The following is a 16,898-nucleotide window of genomic DNA, read 5'->3' as shown; positions in this document are numbered from 1 at the left end:
AACAGTGTGATCGCTTCATTTTACATGCGCCCTTACATTAACAATAGCAAAAGGTTGGTATAAGGACATGCAATAGTGGACACATCAGCACAATGTACCTACAAGGAGGCATAAAGTGGTGATGCCGAGTTTGTTCATGCTATGTGAGGGCAGCAAACCTAATCCTGGAGACCTTGTACTATGTGAGGGCAGCAAATCTAATCCCGGAGACCTTTTAGTATGTGAGGGCAGAAAATCTAATCCTGGAGACCTTTTACTATGTGAGGGCAACAAATCTAATCCTGGAGACCTTTTTCTATGTGAGGGCAGCAAATCTAATCCTGAGACCTTTTACTATGTGAGGGCAGCAAATCTAATCCTGAGACCTTTTACTATGTGAGGGCAGCAAATTTAATCCGGGAGACCTTTTACTATGTGATGGCAGCAAATCTAATCCTAGACATACTCTGTTGACTTATCCACCAGCCGCCACTTTCTATCCTTTTTTCAACCAATAATAGATATGTTCCTTATCCAGTTTGTACTGCGCTTTCCCATTATTTCCCTTTTCAACCAAGAGACCGGTTGGGTATCCCGTCTCTACTACTTTCACCATATTATTTCCTCTTTGAATCAAGTCCTAGATTCATGCTACAACTTTCCCCCCTTTCTTCGTTGTTTGAACAAAGCCCTAGATTCGAATGCATGAAGTAGCTTTACCTCTAATAATACTAAAAATTTAGGTGGCTTTGGAAGAGCTGATGTGATTAGAAAAAGATGCACATGCAGACACGTGGGGAGCTGGGGCAGTAGAGCAAGGCCGCTTTCGAAGAACTTATACCTGAGGGTCGCCGGGATGTCGGCGGCAGCAGGTCGGATCTGCGGACAATACGGCATGGGAGGAAGAAGGGTCGGAGGACCTCCCGAGCCGGCGCTGTGTCGGAGAGAACGGCACGGGCAGAGGATCGGGCCCCTCCGGCAGCTGTGGGTTTCCTCCCTCGGCGGCGATGACCGTGTGAATGATGCACCTTTTAGTCCTCTACACACACCGGCCGAAGGGATCCGGCCGGATCTGTGATCAGCGGTGAGCAGAGAGAAAACATCGCTACCGCTGTCTTGTTTATATCTGGAGAGGATGAGAGAATGAAGAGAGCAACCCTAGTAAAGCAAGCGCTTAGGCCCCTGCGTCCATATATAGTGGAGTGATTATCTTTTTTCTCTCCACAACAAGCATTTCAATTTGTGTACGTGGCATTAAAGAAAAGAAACTCTCTATTTAAGGTGACTATTGTACGACTCCTACTTACTACTAGTAGTACTACAGTATTGTTCACTTGTGCTCCCCACCCCTCCGTTCATTGAACAACCCCACGGGTGAATAAACATACAGTAAGTACTGTATTTATATAGAACGAACAAGCTTGAACTATTTTCGCGTAGTTAAAAGTTGAGGGCGGAGCTTTTCCCGGGTAGTACGCGCGGCAGTTTTCGGGTAGGCGGTTTGACAGAGAGGCGAGGAGGGTGAGCGAGTGGGGCTGTGCGATTTGATGGTGCATTACTGCTGGAAAGACTTGTGATATGACCACTCACTATAGTCATGAATTACTAGCGCTCCGACCGGGGTGATGCCCCCCTTCTGTTCCGTGCTCTAATCTGGTGCATGACATGTCGACCCGGATGCTGGCTCTCCCACATGTTGGAGTAGTAAGAAGGAGCAAAGAATGATGCGGTATATACTAGTACTATACTACTCCCTCCGTTCCTAAATATAAGTCTTTGAAGAGATTTCACTATGGACCACATACGGAGAAAAATGAGTGAATCTACACATAAAATGCATCTATATACATCCGTATGTGGTCCACGGTGAAATATCTATGAAGACTTATATTTAGGAACGGAGGGAGTACTACTCAGGTCGGAGGAGTGCGAACCACGGCAGCCCAGTGAACCAAAAGTGCGAACCCCGGTAGCCTAGTGAACCAGCAGTAGAAAACAATGTGGTGATATGGCCATAAAAAACAATGTGCTACGGTCCACACTGTAGCATGTACAGTAACACTCCTATTTGTTTGGATCCCTGAGTTAGAGCTAGTTTGGGTTGAAATAGCCTCGAATTATCGAAACAAGAGGGGTTAGTTTGAGCTAGTTTGCTTTAACCCAGCTAAAAAAACTAGCCCGGTGGAGAGGTTCTAATTGGGTTAGTTATCCTCGGGCCCACTAAAAGAGAACTAAAAAGCATGTCCTCGTTAGCGAGCAACCGTGCGCATGGGTGAGGGAGAAGGCGTGTAGTAAAATCAAGCTTCTCCTCGTTGTACGAGTTGACGCGACACATTATAGCACTGGCCCCACATGCTTGCCTCTAAACTTGCCTGAAAGACCCGCAGTATACAATATATTTGTTGCAACCTCTAACATTTACCCACCACAAATTAAAATATATGTGGCCGTATGCATCGTTCTGATGCAGAGGACGAGGAGTCCCCCCTTTTCGAAAAAAACAAATTAAAATATATATTCCTGTCTTGACCAGATGAGCGTGCAAACTACAATCACCAGGGTGTCAGGTAGGGCCAGAAGACTATTTTAATTTTTTTTAACTTCGAGACAGCCACATAGCATGGAGCCGACCCCAACAATTTTAAGCTTACATGCATGGTACGCGCTATCCTAGACTACTCTACACATGAAACTGCCACATGAGTGTCCGGGCTGCGCTTGGCTCTTTGCCTCTTTGGGAAGTCAAACAATGATGGAGTACTACTGCACTAGAGGAGTACTACAGTACACTTCTGGCCATCTGACACCGATTGAACTGCTGCATGTCCACCACGTGCGGGAGGGAGAGCGTGTAGCGAAAGCTTCTCCTAGTCTTTCCAGCCACCACGCTCATGGGCGAGGGAGGGACGCTCCTGCCTTTGCGTGTATGTTAGGTGGGCCCGACAGGTGTGTGGCCAACCTGTCAAACAGCCAAAGGCAGGTGCAGTTAAGTCCGCGAGGGAGAGGATAATCAAACTTCTCGTTGATGTACGAGTTGACGCGACACATCAAAGCACTACACTCGATATATTTCAATAATTTGCGTTTACCGATGCATTAATTACAACGCATGCATGCATGCTGTCACTCTCCTTTTGATACTTGCATGTGTTGATTTAATGCACCTTGAAGTAGTATAAAATATATGATGGTAAAGCTTTGTAATACCCCAGCCCAAGTCGAGAGATGGTTGTGCACGAGGAGGGTAAGATCATGCAGACCGAACAATACCCGGTGATGGAGCTCTCTAAGGTCTCGATGGACCTCACCGTGCTCCACTGCCCCTTGTGCCTCCGCCCCTTGACGCCTCCAGTGTATGAGGTTCGAATACAACTCGTCCGTTTGGCTGATTGAGCAAGGTGCAGGTTTCTTGATTGATGTGTTGTTCGATTGATTTCTGAAGTGCAAGGGAGGGCAACTAGCCTGCGTGGACTGCCACGCCAAGCGCCCCGGGAACCAGCGGAAGTGCTAGAAGTGCGAGCGCGGCGGTGGCTTCGACGTTTGGAACATGGCGGTGGACTCCATCCTTTCGTCAGTGAGGGTGGAGGGCCCGCACAAAGGCTGTGGGCTCTACGTCACTTACCACAAGCTCGCCGATCACCAGAGCGTGTGCCCACTCGCGCCCTGCAAATCCCCGTGCTCGTCTGTGGCTACGAAGGCCCGCCGTCGGTGCTCTACCACCACATCAGTACCGCGCATCGCATGCACGTGCACAGGATCCAGTACGGCAAGGTGCTCTAGCTGCAAGTGCCACTGTCAGAGCCACGGCTCTTGCTATACACGGAGGAGGACCGCCGTGCATTTTTCTTAGTCAGCGGCGTGCTCGAGATTGGCGCGCCTATCGCCGTGTCAGTCGTCTGCATCAGAGCAGGGGCGTCCCCACTACCGCACTACGTGGCCAAGCTATGGGCGAACGGCCCGCCGGGGGAGCCCAAAGGCACGACCGACGCCGTCAAGGTGGAAATGGAGGTGACAAGTAGCAAGGATCCCGACGACGTCGACGTGCAGGAGCTGACCTTCTTGACAGTTCCGCCCAAGCTACTGGCCGGGGCTAAGCTTGTGTCCCTCCACATTCAGATTGACAAGCTCACTTCCTAAATGTTTCTACAGTGCCTTCTGTTTATTTTAGTAATATGCTAATATAGGGATTACCTTAGTCTACTTTAGCTTAAGAAATGGTGGGTTTTGGTGGCGATGCAGCAATTACTTCGACATCAAATCAGTAATTTCCAACAGTCGAACGGATATTTTGTGTCTGTTGGATATAAAGTTCCTTTGGGTAAGAAGTACTACTTATCATCAAAATGGATAAAAGGAGATGTATGTAGACGTATTTTAGTTCTAGATACGTCCCTTTTTATCCATTTTGATGACAAGCACTCCCTCCGTTCCATAATACATGCCTTCCATTTGTCAAAATATAGATGTATCTAGACATGTTTTAGTATATAGGTACATCCATGATAGAGCCAATCGGATGGTTGAGAACACTGCAATTCGTAGCTACAGATGCGTGTGTGACTCCCAGATGCAGAGGCCGGGGGTCATCATCCTCCTTTTCGAGAAAAAAGCAGACGTGTGTGTGAGAGGACGAGTGCGTGCGTGCACCTCTTCTCTTCCTGTATAACGTACTACTAAACTCAGAGTACAAGTTTTTGTGGGTGGCACGATGGTGCGTGCGAGAAGTCCCGAGAGATAGGTTTAATGCGTCTGAAAAAAAGACTAGCCTAGAGCTCGCCACGCGGCTATTCCTGTCGAACGCCCCATTAACCGTAAGATATGTATACGACGGTGCTAGTTATTGCACGTACACAACAGCACTCCCTCCTTTCTGGTTTATAGGGCTTAATTCAAAAATCTCACCAACCAAGATGGTGAGTGGTGGAATATTTTTTGTAGTTTGCAAAAGCACCTAATTAATGCTCTTTTTTTCTCAAAAAAGTATGTTTATCAATGCATTAATTGCAATGCATGCATGCATAAAGTACATGCATTGGTCAATTTTCTCTTATTACTTGCATGCAATGATTTAATGCACCTTGGAATCTGAACATGTGTTGGGGAACAACCAAATTGAGCCTTATAAAATGGAAAAACCAAAATTTTGAGATAAGCCCTATAAAACCGAAAAGGAGGGAGTAGAAAAAGAAGTACTCCATCCGGGAATAGTGCTGCACTTCGAAACTAGAACCGTCAATAAATTTTGAGCTTGCATCTCGTCACATTCCAAATTACTCCATGCTATATTGAATTGCAAACCTTTTCACACCGATGACAACCTAAACGGTTTCCCACATAGGAGCGCATTAGTACCATGCTATATTGAATTGCAAACCTGTTCACACTGATCACAACCTAAACGGTTTCCCACTTAGGAGCGTATTAGTACTCGGTTATAAATACTAGTATGCCAAGATGACTGCACATTCCTCCTCAACTCCTCATCCACAAAAAAACAAGTCATTTAGCATCCTTCCCTTGCGTCTGCCATGGCTAGCGTGAGTTCTGGGTCGAGACATTGCCACCAGGGAGAGGCGAGCATGGAAGCGGAAGCACGAGAGATGTCCCGCCTCGCTGTGAGAGTAGCCGACATGTCCCGCCACGCGAAAGTAGCAGCACGGAGGTCCTGCCACGCTGTCGATGCTGCAGACTGGTTCGGCCACACCGTGGAAGGAGCAGAGATGTCCCGCCATGCCACGAATGCAGCAAAGATGTCCCGCCGTGCCGCGGAGGCCTGGGAAAATTTCTCGTGGGCAGGCGACGACTGTTACAGGCGCATGCATGCGATTGTCCATAGCCAGATGGATCAGATATCCGGCTGGGCAAGGTTGCAGGACGACATGAAAGCCTCGTTTGAACAGGCTACCGACGTCATCTGGCACCTAAGGTAGGGCAATGAGAGGCTCTCGGCCGAGCGCGACCTGCTGAGGGAGAAGATCGTCCGAAGTGCAGACCAGTAGGAGGAGACAAGTGCCTTGTTGAAGAGGACTGGCGTCATCATCAAGAAACTTATGGACGAGAATGACATGCTCCACAACGAGCGCCAAAGGCTGGTGGAGGAATCCGTGGATGTTCACAAGCAGCGTCTTGAGGACACGAGACAGCTCATCGCCGCTTGCCGCGGAGACTAGTTCCCGCAGCCTGCAACAACGCATCAAGATAGTAGAGATCAACGAGCCAGATCCTTGTCTTCCTTCTTCTTTTGCCCTTGTGTATTTCGGGCGTAGCCGCATGTTTTTAATTATCTTTCTAATTATGTAAGACACTTAATCGTCCTTATCTTTCCGTGGAAGATCAATGTTGCAAGGCTGGAATGAAGAAAACTCTTGCTGTGGCAACCCTGGCGTTGCTGTTCTTGTAGTTGCTGCTGGGCCTCCTTCAGTTTCCTGGTTTCTTTTGATGTAATAATCGGTTTAGGATGTGGATTGTGTCATCGGTTGTGAAATGTTGAGTTCTAGCACGGATGTTTGGCCTTTGTTGGCCTCTTGGGATGTTGCGATTTCAATCTGGTAGCTTTTAGTCCTTCGTGTTAGGCTGGAGTTGTGCTGAACTTCTTGCGAATTGTGGTGGTTTTCAGTAATGAAAATTGGAAGGGGCAAGCCCTTCTTTGATCAAGAAAAATTAATCGTCCTTATATATTCATCAGTCTTACTATAAGTCGCAGTAGATGCTATATAGGTCCGTCGGATCTTACATCAAGATCCGTGCTTTCAGATTTTCTTTTTTCTCTCTTAAATCTCAGTCGAGTGAGACATAGCCATGCCATTAAACAGAGGCTCGAGCGCCATTAATGGAGACCTTGGGAGAGAGGTGGACGGCAGATGGAGGTCAAAGGGCTCTCCTCCCGATAAGCACGCGCAGGGGTCTGATCGCACACCTCTTGTACCCAAATAGCTACCCTGCACGGCGCCTCCTAGCTAATAAAAAATGGGGACGCGTGGCGGCACGTAAATGGTACTAGTAAGTAGAACACCCACGGTTTCAATAATACTTGTGTTTCCGATTGTAACATGACAACACTTATTCCAAAATGACATTGTTGATTATTAATGTGTGCGCCTTCGCAAATCGGACTGCAAATTTACCACAGCATGTTGGTGCCATGTCATGGCACCAAGCCAAGTTTCATTATTTTCATGCATGTTTTGGATTTACATGAATTAAAAAACTAAGTTTCTCAATGTTTCCAACCCAGCCACGACGCCCAGAATTTTGAATTTCATTCCCATTTCTTGCATGGAACCTAGAAATTTACCCGAGGACACACATGTGATTTTTCAACCAACTTTGGTGCACTGGAACATGTGCTTGTATTTCAAATTTGAAATATGCACACAAAGGTGACACGTTCCCTCCCAGAACCACGAGCCTTCTTGAGAGAAGCTCCGATTTGCAAGAAGCTTATACCAAAATTTGTTCCTATTTGGCCATTTTTTTTACCACGGCATGGTACTATCATGACATGACACCATGCCAAGTTTCATGATTTTAAAACCAAGTTTCGCAATGTTCTCGACCGAGCCACGATGCCCAAATGTTTGAATTTTGTTCTCATTTTTTGCATGGGACCTACTCCCTCCTTCCATCTATATAGGGCCTAATGTGTTTTTCAAGACAACCTTTGACTATTGATAAGATTAATAGCACATGAGATGTATACTATGAAAATTATATTATTGGAAGCTCCTTTGACATTCAAATTTGAAGGTATGCTTTGTGTAAGTTGCATGTCATATATTATTGCTCTAATGTTTGGTCAAAGTTAGCCTCGAAAAACACATTAGGACCTATATAGATGGGAGGAGGGAGTAGAAATTCACCCGAGGACACAAATGTGATTTTTCAACCAACTTTGGTGCACAGGAGCATGTGCTTGTAGTTCAAATTTGATTTATGCACATTAAATGACGAAAGACTCAATTAATGTGTAAATAAGGCCAAATGAAGCCGGAATAATTCCAAAATTTAACAGGGCACTCATGTAGTTCTATGTTGCCTTTGTAAATAAACTCAAGGGGGACAACGTATATCGTTTCGCACTCAAAGGTGGCACGTTCCTTCTCAGAACCACGAGCATTCGTGAGAGAAGCTTCGGTTTGCAAGAAGCTTATACCAAAATATATTCCTATTCGGCCAATTTTTTTACCACAACATGGTAGTACCATGACATGACATCCATGCCAAGTTTCATGATTTTCAGACATGTTTTGGATTTACAAGAATTTTAAAACCAAGTTTCTCAATGTTCTCGTGCGAGCCACGATGCCAAGATGTTTTAAGTTTATTCTCATTTCTTGCATGGGACCTAGAAATTCACCTGAGGACACAAATGTGATTTTTCAACCAACTTTGGTGCACGAGAGCATGTGCTTGTAGTTCAAATTTGACTTATGCACATTAAATGACCAGAAACTCAATTAATGTATAAAAAACGACAAACGAACCCGAAATAATTCCAAAATTTAACAGGGCACTAATATAGTTCTATGTTGCCTTTGTTAAGAAACTCAAGGGGGGCAGCGTATATCGTTTCACACTCAAAGGTGGCACGTTCCCTCTTAGAACCACGAGCTTCCAAATCGGCCCAATTTTTTACCACAACATGTTAGTGCCATGACATGACACCATGTCAAGTTTCATGATTTCCAGGAAAGTTTTGGATTTACATGAATTTAAAATCAAAGTTTCTCGATGTTCTCGGCCGAGTCATGACGCCCAGATGTTTGAATTTCATTCTCATTTCTTCCATGGGACCTAGAAATTCAACCAAGGACACACATGTGATTTTTCAACCCACTTTGGTGCACCGGTGCATGTGCATGCAATTCATATTTAGATTATGCACATTAAAAGTCCAGAAACTCAATTAATGTACAAAAAGGCCAAATGAACCCGAAATAATTCCAAAATTTAATAGGGCACTCATATAGTTCTATGTTGCCTCTGTAAATAAAATCAGGGGGGAGGCAGCGTGTATCGTTTCGCACACAAAGGTGACACGTTCCCTCTTGGAACCACGAGGCTTGTTGAGAGAATCTCCGGTTTTGCAAGAGGCTTATACCAAAACTTGTCCCAATTCAGCCAAAAATTATACGTATGAAAACAGGGTTTAGATTATCCCAAACATCTCGCTACCTAAACCAATAATGTACTATGATTTGAATTCAACATAAAATGGATACAAATTTTTGAATTGCAGAGCGTATGGTACATGTAGTTCATAGTGAAATATGATTACTGCTATATGTATGTTTTTTGTTATCAAGATAATATTTAAATTATTGTATAACTTGACAACAATCGTATTCATATAAGGAAAATTGATTCAAATTTAGTCCATATGGTAGACGACAATATATATGTTCACATGGTGGAGTAAAATGTTCATATATGATGGAAGATCAAAATGTACGACTACATCAATTATAAACCGCAAGGTCATCTAACGATATATTCGAATTCAACATAACGTGGATTCAAAAATTGAAATTCGAGATCATGGCATCTGTAATCATATAAAAAGGGACATTACTCTTTCTTTGGTGGGAATTGATTTGTTTTTTGTTGTTGTTGAGGGAAGTGCGAGTCGATTTGGTACTGTGCAGGGTAATCTTGTTCTCCCGATTTTTTTTACATTTTTCTTGTAGTTTTTTCAATGGCATCTATAGCAATATAGTAAAAGGGGACATGACTCTCTTGTGTCTTGTATGAATTGCTTTTTTACACATTAAGTTTGTTCTGCCGAACAAGGAATCCGCACCTTGTTATCCCGAAATTTTCAAGCTTGAGTATCTTTTGTCTCACCTGCTTTGAAACTCCCGCTTCTTCAACCCGCGCTGCGCCTTGTTATCCCGAAATTTGGATGCGCGCGAGAACTCCCTCCTCATCCGAAATCGCTCCCGCAGCCCAGACACGCGAAATGCCCCTTCTACCCCTCAGCCGGAAATGAAGCTCCATGTCTTGGTGTCAAAACCGGTGGGGGTACGCTGGTAACTTACCCTACATTTCGGAGAAGCGCGTCCCTAAGCTTGGATCCCCACCCCCTTCACCCCCCATTCGTACACCGAGGTCGCCAAAACCCGCGAAACCACACGCTCCTCCGTCGGCCTCCCGACCGTTGCCCAGCCGGAGACTCTTCCCCGACTACGTCGTCCACCACAACAGCTCACCGTCCCTCACCCACCGCACCGGATGAGGATCCGTTGTCGATCTCGTCGTCCCGCCAGATCAGCCGCCCTGTCCTCCACCTCCAAGGAGCTGCCCCGATGTTCGCCTCGTCTATCCCGCCACCTCAATCCCCACAACACTGTATTGACCTGCCCCACCGGAACCGCAGCACCCTCACCAATTCCTCCGATGAAGCCGAGGCCAACTCGGCGCCACCAAGGAGGTTCTGCACTCACCGCTGCATTTTATCTTTTATTCGATCTCACGGGGCTGCCGGTGCTCGATACCGAGCAGACATGGCGTGTCGCCATTGACGGTGCCGTCGCCGGCCACATCATCCACGGCGTCTATCCCCCATGTCGTTGCTTCCTCGGCGGTGACTTACACAACGGCACTAGCTGCAGTTGCTCCGGCTCTCGCTCGCGTTGCGGCTTTGTTCTTGCTGTCGGTCGCACTACTGGACTGCTCCTGCTTTCGTTCATGCCGCTGCTCTGCTCTTGCTCCCGCTTGCACTACTGCTGCTGCCCGACCTCCGGCAGCTACAGGAGTTGCTGCTTTAGCACTCGCTCACGGTGCTACTGCACGACTTGCTCTTTGCTAGTGCGTTCCCTGCTCGAGCGTCTGCTGATTTAGATCACTGCTTCTCTGCTACTAGTGCTTGAACGCCCTAAACATCTATTGCAATGCTCTATTACTAGTTCAATCAGTTTCGATAGTAAACATCAGTTTCGATTGTGAAGTTCATTTTCTTCAGTTAAGTTCAGAGTGAACAGTACTTACAGCATCTGTAGGAGCGGCCGTGGCGCGGCTGATGCGTTTTACATCTAGCACTTTCTGGTGATGTATTTTACATCATCTATTGCAGATGATATTAGGGTCCCACTTCAGATTAATGTTGTCTATCTTGTCATGCTTCAGCCTCGTCACCGTACACCTTAGCGGAGCTGCTCCAATGATGGAACCGTCCATCACAGCGGAGCAGTACCCTTGGCGCCATTTCTAGAGGCCTCGGATCTTCTTCCCTGCCTCCGACAGTCACACCAGCATCATCACCATCCTCCACGTCCAACCCAATGATGCTGAGGTCCACAAGGCTATGCCAAAGAGGTTGTACACTCGTCGCATCACTTTATTTCTCCATTCCTCTATTCTTCCAATTCATGTGAGCCAAACACCCAGGTTGACTGAAATCCTATGTTTCCAAATGCTCTGTTTTGCACGTGCATTCCTATCCTATTCCTGTTTTTTCCTATCCCTGCATTTATAGAATCCTCCAATTCTAAGGAGCCCTTACAGATTTACTTCATTTTCAGATAGGCGTCAAAGAAAACTCTGTGTGTTATGTCCTGCTCCTGCCGTGCCGTCATCCACCCCACCTGAGGTGCACCATCGACAGAAGCATTCACTGCAGCAGAGATCGCCCCTGCAGACTTCCTTTCGCCGCCTCAGATCATCTTCCCTGTTGCCGGCAGCCACGCCAACTGCAATACCATCATCGATTGAGCAGATGAACCTGAGGACTACACAGTTCCGGAAGAGAGGTCGCAGTCTTTCGTGTTTGCTTACGTTATACATCGGTTATTATTACCTGCTACTTTATCGTTCAATCTTGAGTTTTGAATTTCCCATGGGTCTCATATTGAGCTAGCAACGAATAATATCTGTCTACTATCTGGTTCATCTGGGGTCTTCTATGTGGTTCATGTTGGGTGGGAAACAAACAATAGATGATCCATTGTCTATCTTTTTAAACTGAAGCTATAATCTACCTGCTATCATTAGTTTTGGATCCATCCACTCGTTTGCTACCATCAGTCTTGATTTTTGCATGCACCCCTTAGGCCTTACAAAATCTAAATACTTTTTTTTATTATGCATGTCAGATATTGTACACAATCGTACTGAACATGTAGAGAAAAAGAGAAGACCGTTGTGTGCGAATATAATGTCATGCAGACGCCGCTCCATGGTGGGTGAAGTGCCCCCCCTCCTGCATTTCCAGATTGTATTCCAGAGGAATATAACTTTTCAGATGGATATTCAGAAGGAGGCGACCACGCCTGTTTACCACCTGAGGTGTTTGCTCTAACCTGGCATGCTGATGTTGGTCATATCATACATATGGCGCCTTGCATTGCCTACATTATACATCTTATATGTCATCAGGTTAGTTTAGATTTGCTTTGTGTGAATGCCACATGTTTGGTTTCGATATCATACTCCCACCATTCCTAAATATTTGTCTTTTTACAGATTTCAACAAGTGACTACATACGGAACAAAATGAGTGAATCTACACTCTAAAATATGTCTATATACATCCGTATGTGGTAGTCCATTTGAAATCTCTAAAAAGACAAATATTTAGGAATGGAGGGAGTATACGTGAATCATGCAATGCCATCCTGTTTAGACAGTCATCGTATATGTGAATTGTATCGTGCCATATTTTTTCCATAATTTATTCCATTTGTCAACAATGTTTATATATTTATCTACTCTTCCTGTGCATCAGCCATTTGAGTCGGTCATGGGAAAATCTGGAGTGAAAACAAGGTCTTCTGAGCAGTCAGTGCTACCTGTCGATGTAAATTTCTTGCTGGTTACAGATAGCTCCTCGGAGGAGGATTCGGAGAGAGATGACCAGTTGTATCCCCCCCCCCCCGAGGTGCATGCTCTAACTTGGTTGGGTTATATTGCTCATATCATGCATATGGTGTCTTGCATTGCCATGCCATCTTCTTAGATTAGACATGCTTTGTGTGAATTCCTCCTATTTGCTTTCTATATCAGATATGTGAATTATGCAATGCCATGTTTTTCAGCCAGTTATCATATATGTGAATTATGCACCACCATGGTGCTAGGCATCATATATGTGAATTATCTCATGCCATTTTTTTCATTACGTATTCCATTTGTCGACAATCTGTGTATATTGAACTACTCTTCATGTGTATCAGCCATTTGAGCCGGTTATGGAAAAATCTGGAGTGAAAACAAGGTCTTCAGAGCAGGCAATGGTACCTGTTGAAGCATATATCTCGATGGTTACAGGGAGCTCCTCATAGGAGGATTCAGAGACAGATGGCCAGTCCTATATCCCACCTGAGGTGTATGCTCTAAGTTGCAATGTTTATATTTCTCATATGATGCATATGGTGTCTTGCATTGCTTAGTTTAGACATCATATGCACAATATTGAATTCTATCTGCTTTGTTTAGAGATCATACATGCGAGTGCCAGCTTCTTAGTATATGAATCAATTATGTCAATTATATCATGCCATCCTATATACTTAGACAACATGTATGTGAATTATTTCATCCCAACCTATTTTAGAAAGACATCATATAGTTTTGTCATGTCATCCTGTTTAGGTACTCATCATATATTGAATTATGCCATTATATCCTGTTAAGTTATCCATCATATATCTGAAACTGTGTGATGCTATCTTGTTTAGTTGGGCATCATATATGTGAAATTGTGTCATGCTGTCCTATTTGGTTAGACAACATATATGTGAATTACCACATCTGTCTATCATACAATGTCTGTACGTTCAATTTCTTTTCTTGTTTATCAACCATTTGAATTGGAGGGGGTGATGGCAGTATCTAACGGAGCAAAAACCCGTTCTTCACAAAAGGCAGTGCTACCCGTCGATGCAGATAGAACCATGGTTGTACTGGCCCACAAACTAGCCCCACCACACATAATCGAGACTCTTCCAGATTGCACACTTACACCGTTGGGTAGAGAACCAGCTACAACCCATCTAACCACAACCCCGGCGGATAGTAACCCACTTATAGTTGACAAAGCACCATGTCCACCACAGAGTACCCGTACACGAGGAGCTTGTAAAGCTACTGCAGTGCCCAAAGCACGAAGACCACCACAGCTAACCCAAAATCCACGTTTAAAGCAGAAGAGCAACTGTTCTTAGGTCAGATTCCGTAGCTATGGTCCATACTCCTTTGCTGTTGCATCACTGTATTTACTCATACCAACTACTTTCGAATTTGAAGGATCCAATTGAAACTCCAACGGCGCAACGGGTATGTTTTAAACCTATTTCTTTAACTGGATTGCTGTTCTAACTTCTTGCTCTATGTTGATTTCAGTTTAAGTTATATAAACAGTTATGTTCTCATGTGATGCACATTACAAGTGCTGCCAATGCTGTGTAGTTTCTCACACTTATATTCTGTCTATGTTGTTGTGTCTTAAAAATATATGAGTTGAACTGTGTCTCTATGTTGATTAGGGAACATAAACTAGAATGATATGGACAATACAGTGACCAAAGTACATAGATATATGTTTGTTTCATGTTGTTATCCTGCCCACCTTACTACTGAACTGGTTTACCAAAATGAGTTTCGTATACTACAAGCTAAACCTGTGATGTGTCTGCTTGTTTCTCTTGTAGTATGCAAACAAAATATTGGAGAAGAGCACCCCACTATACAATGGTAGACAAAGTAATGCAGATAAGGTTCAAGATAGTGAGACAACCCTGTTGGTCTCCAAGAAAGGTGATAAGAACAATCTTGTAGACAGTGAGAAAACCCCACACTCCTGCGTTGATGTAGTGTTTGATTTACTGGCCAGTACCGCTGGCACAAGCTCTTCGAACTCGCTGCCTGACTCACTTCTGCTTCTTCAGTCTCAGCTACAAGCTGAAAGGCATCAGTCAGTTGTGCTGCGGCAAGAAGCCGAAGGACTGAGGAAGTCTCTGCAGAATTCAGATGCGTACTTTCTTGTGGAACAGCAAGCGCTGGAGGATTTAAGTGCCAAACAAGAGAAAGTTAATAAGCTTGCTAAGCATCTTGCCAGCATTATGGGTACCCAGGATATTGTTTCTTGAACTCTTCTGAAGTGGGTTCAGTTCTGGACTAGTTTTGCTATGGCGTTTATATGCTGCTTTGTTCCATATATTTGCACTGGTGGCGAACTTTGATGCCCAGTGGATGTAATATGTGTAATAGCCGCGATAGCCTAGCATAAGTTGTTTGGTTATTTATTTCCTTGTTGTCTTGTTTATTTGCTTGCTTGTAGTCAGTGCAGTTCTTTTTCCGCGGTTTGCTAGTGGCTGCAATAACCTATTTTTGAAAACTAGGCCACAATAACCATGGGTTAATATTTACTATAGTGACACTGAGCCTCCTACGGGCTGTAGAAACAGTGGGCCTTCTACGGGCCATAGAAACAGTAGGCCTTCTACGGGCCGTAGAAACAATGGGCCTTCTACGGGCCATAGGAACAATGGGCCTTCTACGGGCCGTATCATCAATGGGCCTTATACGGGCCGTATGATCGATTGGCCAAACATGGGCCAATAACAGGCCGCATTATGGCCGTAAACGGGCTAGAGTTGGAATCGTCAGTTCATGGGCCGACCATAACGGGCCATCGTTAATAGGCCGTATTTGATGATGCTATGAAAACGGCCCAACTTATTAACGGACCACAAACGGGCCGACTGTAACCATGGGCTGAATTTGGCCCACAAGCAGAAAATGACAGTAACGGGTCGTAAGTAAACGAATGCTGGAAATGAGCCCAAGAATAAATGGGCTCTGAGAAGGCCGAAAGATAACATGGGCTGGAAACGGCCCAACAGAATAACGAGCCGTTAATGGGTGTAAAGTGATACACTGTTCATCACGGGCCAGTTTCACCACGGGCCGTTAATAGGCCAAGAGTTACATAGGGCCTCATATGGGCCGAAAGACGTGTCATGGGCCATACATGGGCCAGAAGTGAAAACGGGCTGGAATCATATTGGATGGCCCAGATGACGCTACTGGGCTTAATTCGGATAGGGCGTAACGGGCCTTGGGTTAGCGGGCTGTAAATGGGCTATATGCGAACATGCCGTTAGCAGGATTTCCATGGGCCGGCCCGCCACCTTTTGACCAAGTCAAACGGGCCGGCCTTTTCATAGGAATGGGCCTTTGTTGGGCCATGCCACGTGTCGACGTATCATAGGCGCCTTCTGTCCAATGAGTGGATGACATCTGTCCCAACGATGAGCCGACACGTGTTTCCTCCAGCCAATGATGATTTTACACGTGGAAAATCCCCATTGGTCGGGGCTGTTAACGGGTTATCGGATCCAAAACCTGACCCGATAGCTTAACGGTGTTCTGTTACAGTGGATGCCACGTGTCGGTCACCCTTGACGAAAGCACTTCTATGACGCGCGATTTATCGTCATGGAAGTGCACACTTCCGTGATAATAATTTTGGTAATGTCATGGAACACTTCTACGACAACACAGGTATGACTATCTTGATTCTGTCATAAAATCTTCATGGATGTACATGCATGACAAAAAACGCGACCTACTATGACAAAAACGTATCATCATGGAAGTGTTTTTTTGTAGTGTAATAGAGGATGTTGATGCTACTGCCTCCGTCCATGAGCACCTTAGTGAACTTATATCCACCAACCTGGGGTGCCACCACCAAGGCCAAGTGACCCGGATTATCAACCCGGGGAGGGTGATCTTCCCTACTCCACACAATAGGCTGTTCTGACCATCTCAAATAACGTGGAATCGCCGGCTCAACAGCATTTACAGCCCTCTTATGAAGTTTATGGTCCCTCTTGCATAAACTAGTGGTAAATACGTGGTACTGCCCACTATTCAATTGTTTTGGGTTACTCTGATACCAGGATCGTTGTTGCTGTTGC

Source organism: Triticum urartu, chromosome 2A (assembly GCF_056163025.1).
Source record: "Triticum urartu cultivar PI428250 chromosome 2A, HENAU_Tu73, whole genome shotgun sequence".
Classification (NCBI taxonomy): Eukaryota; Viridiplantae; Streptophyta; class Magnoliopsida; order Poales; family Poaceae; genus Triticum; species Triticum urartu.
Note: the sequence above shows the minus strand (reverse complement) of the source record.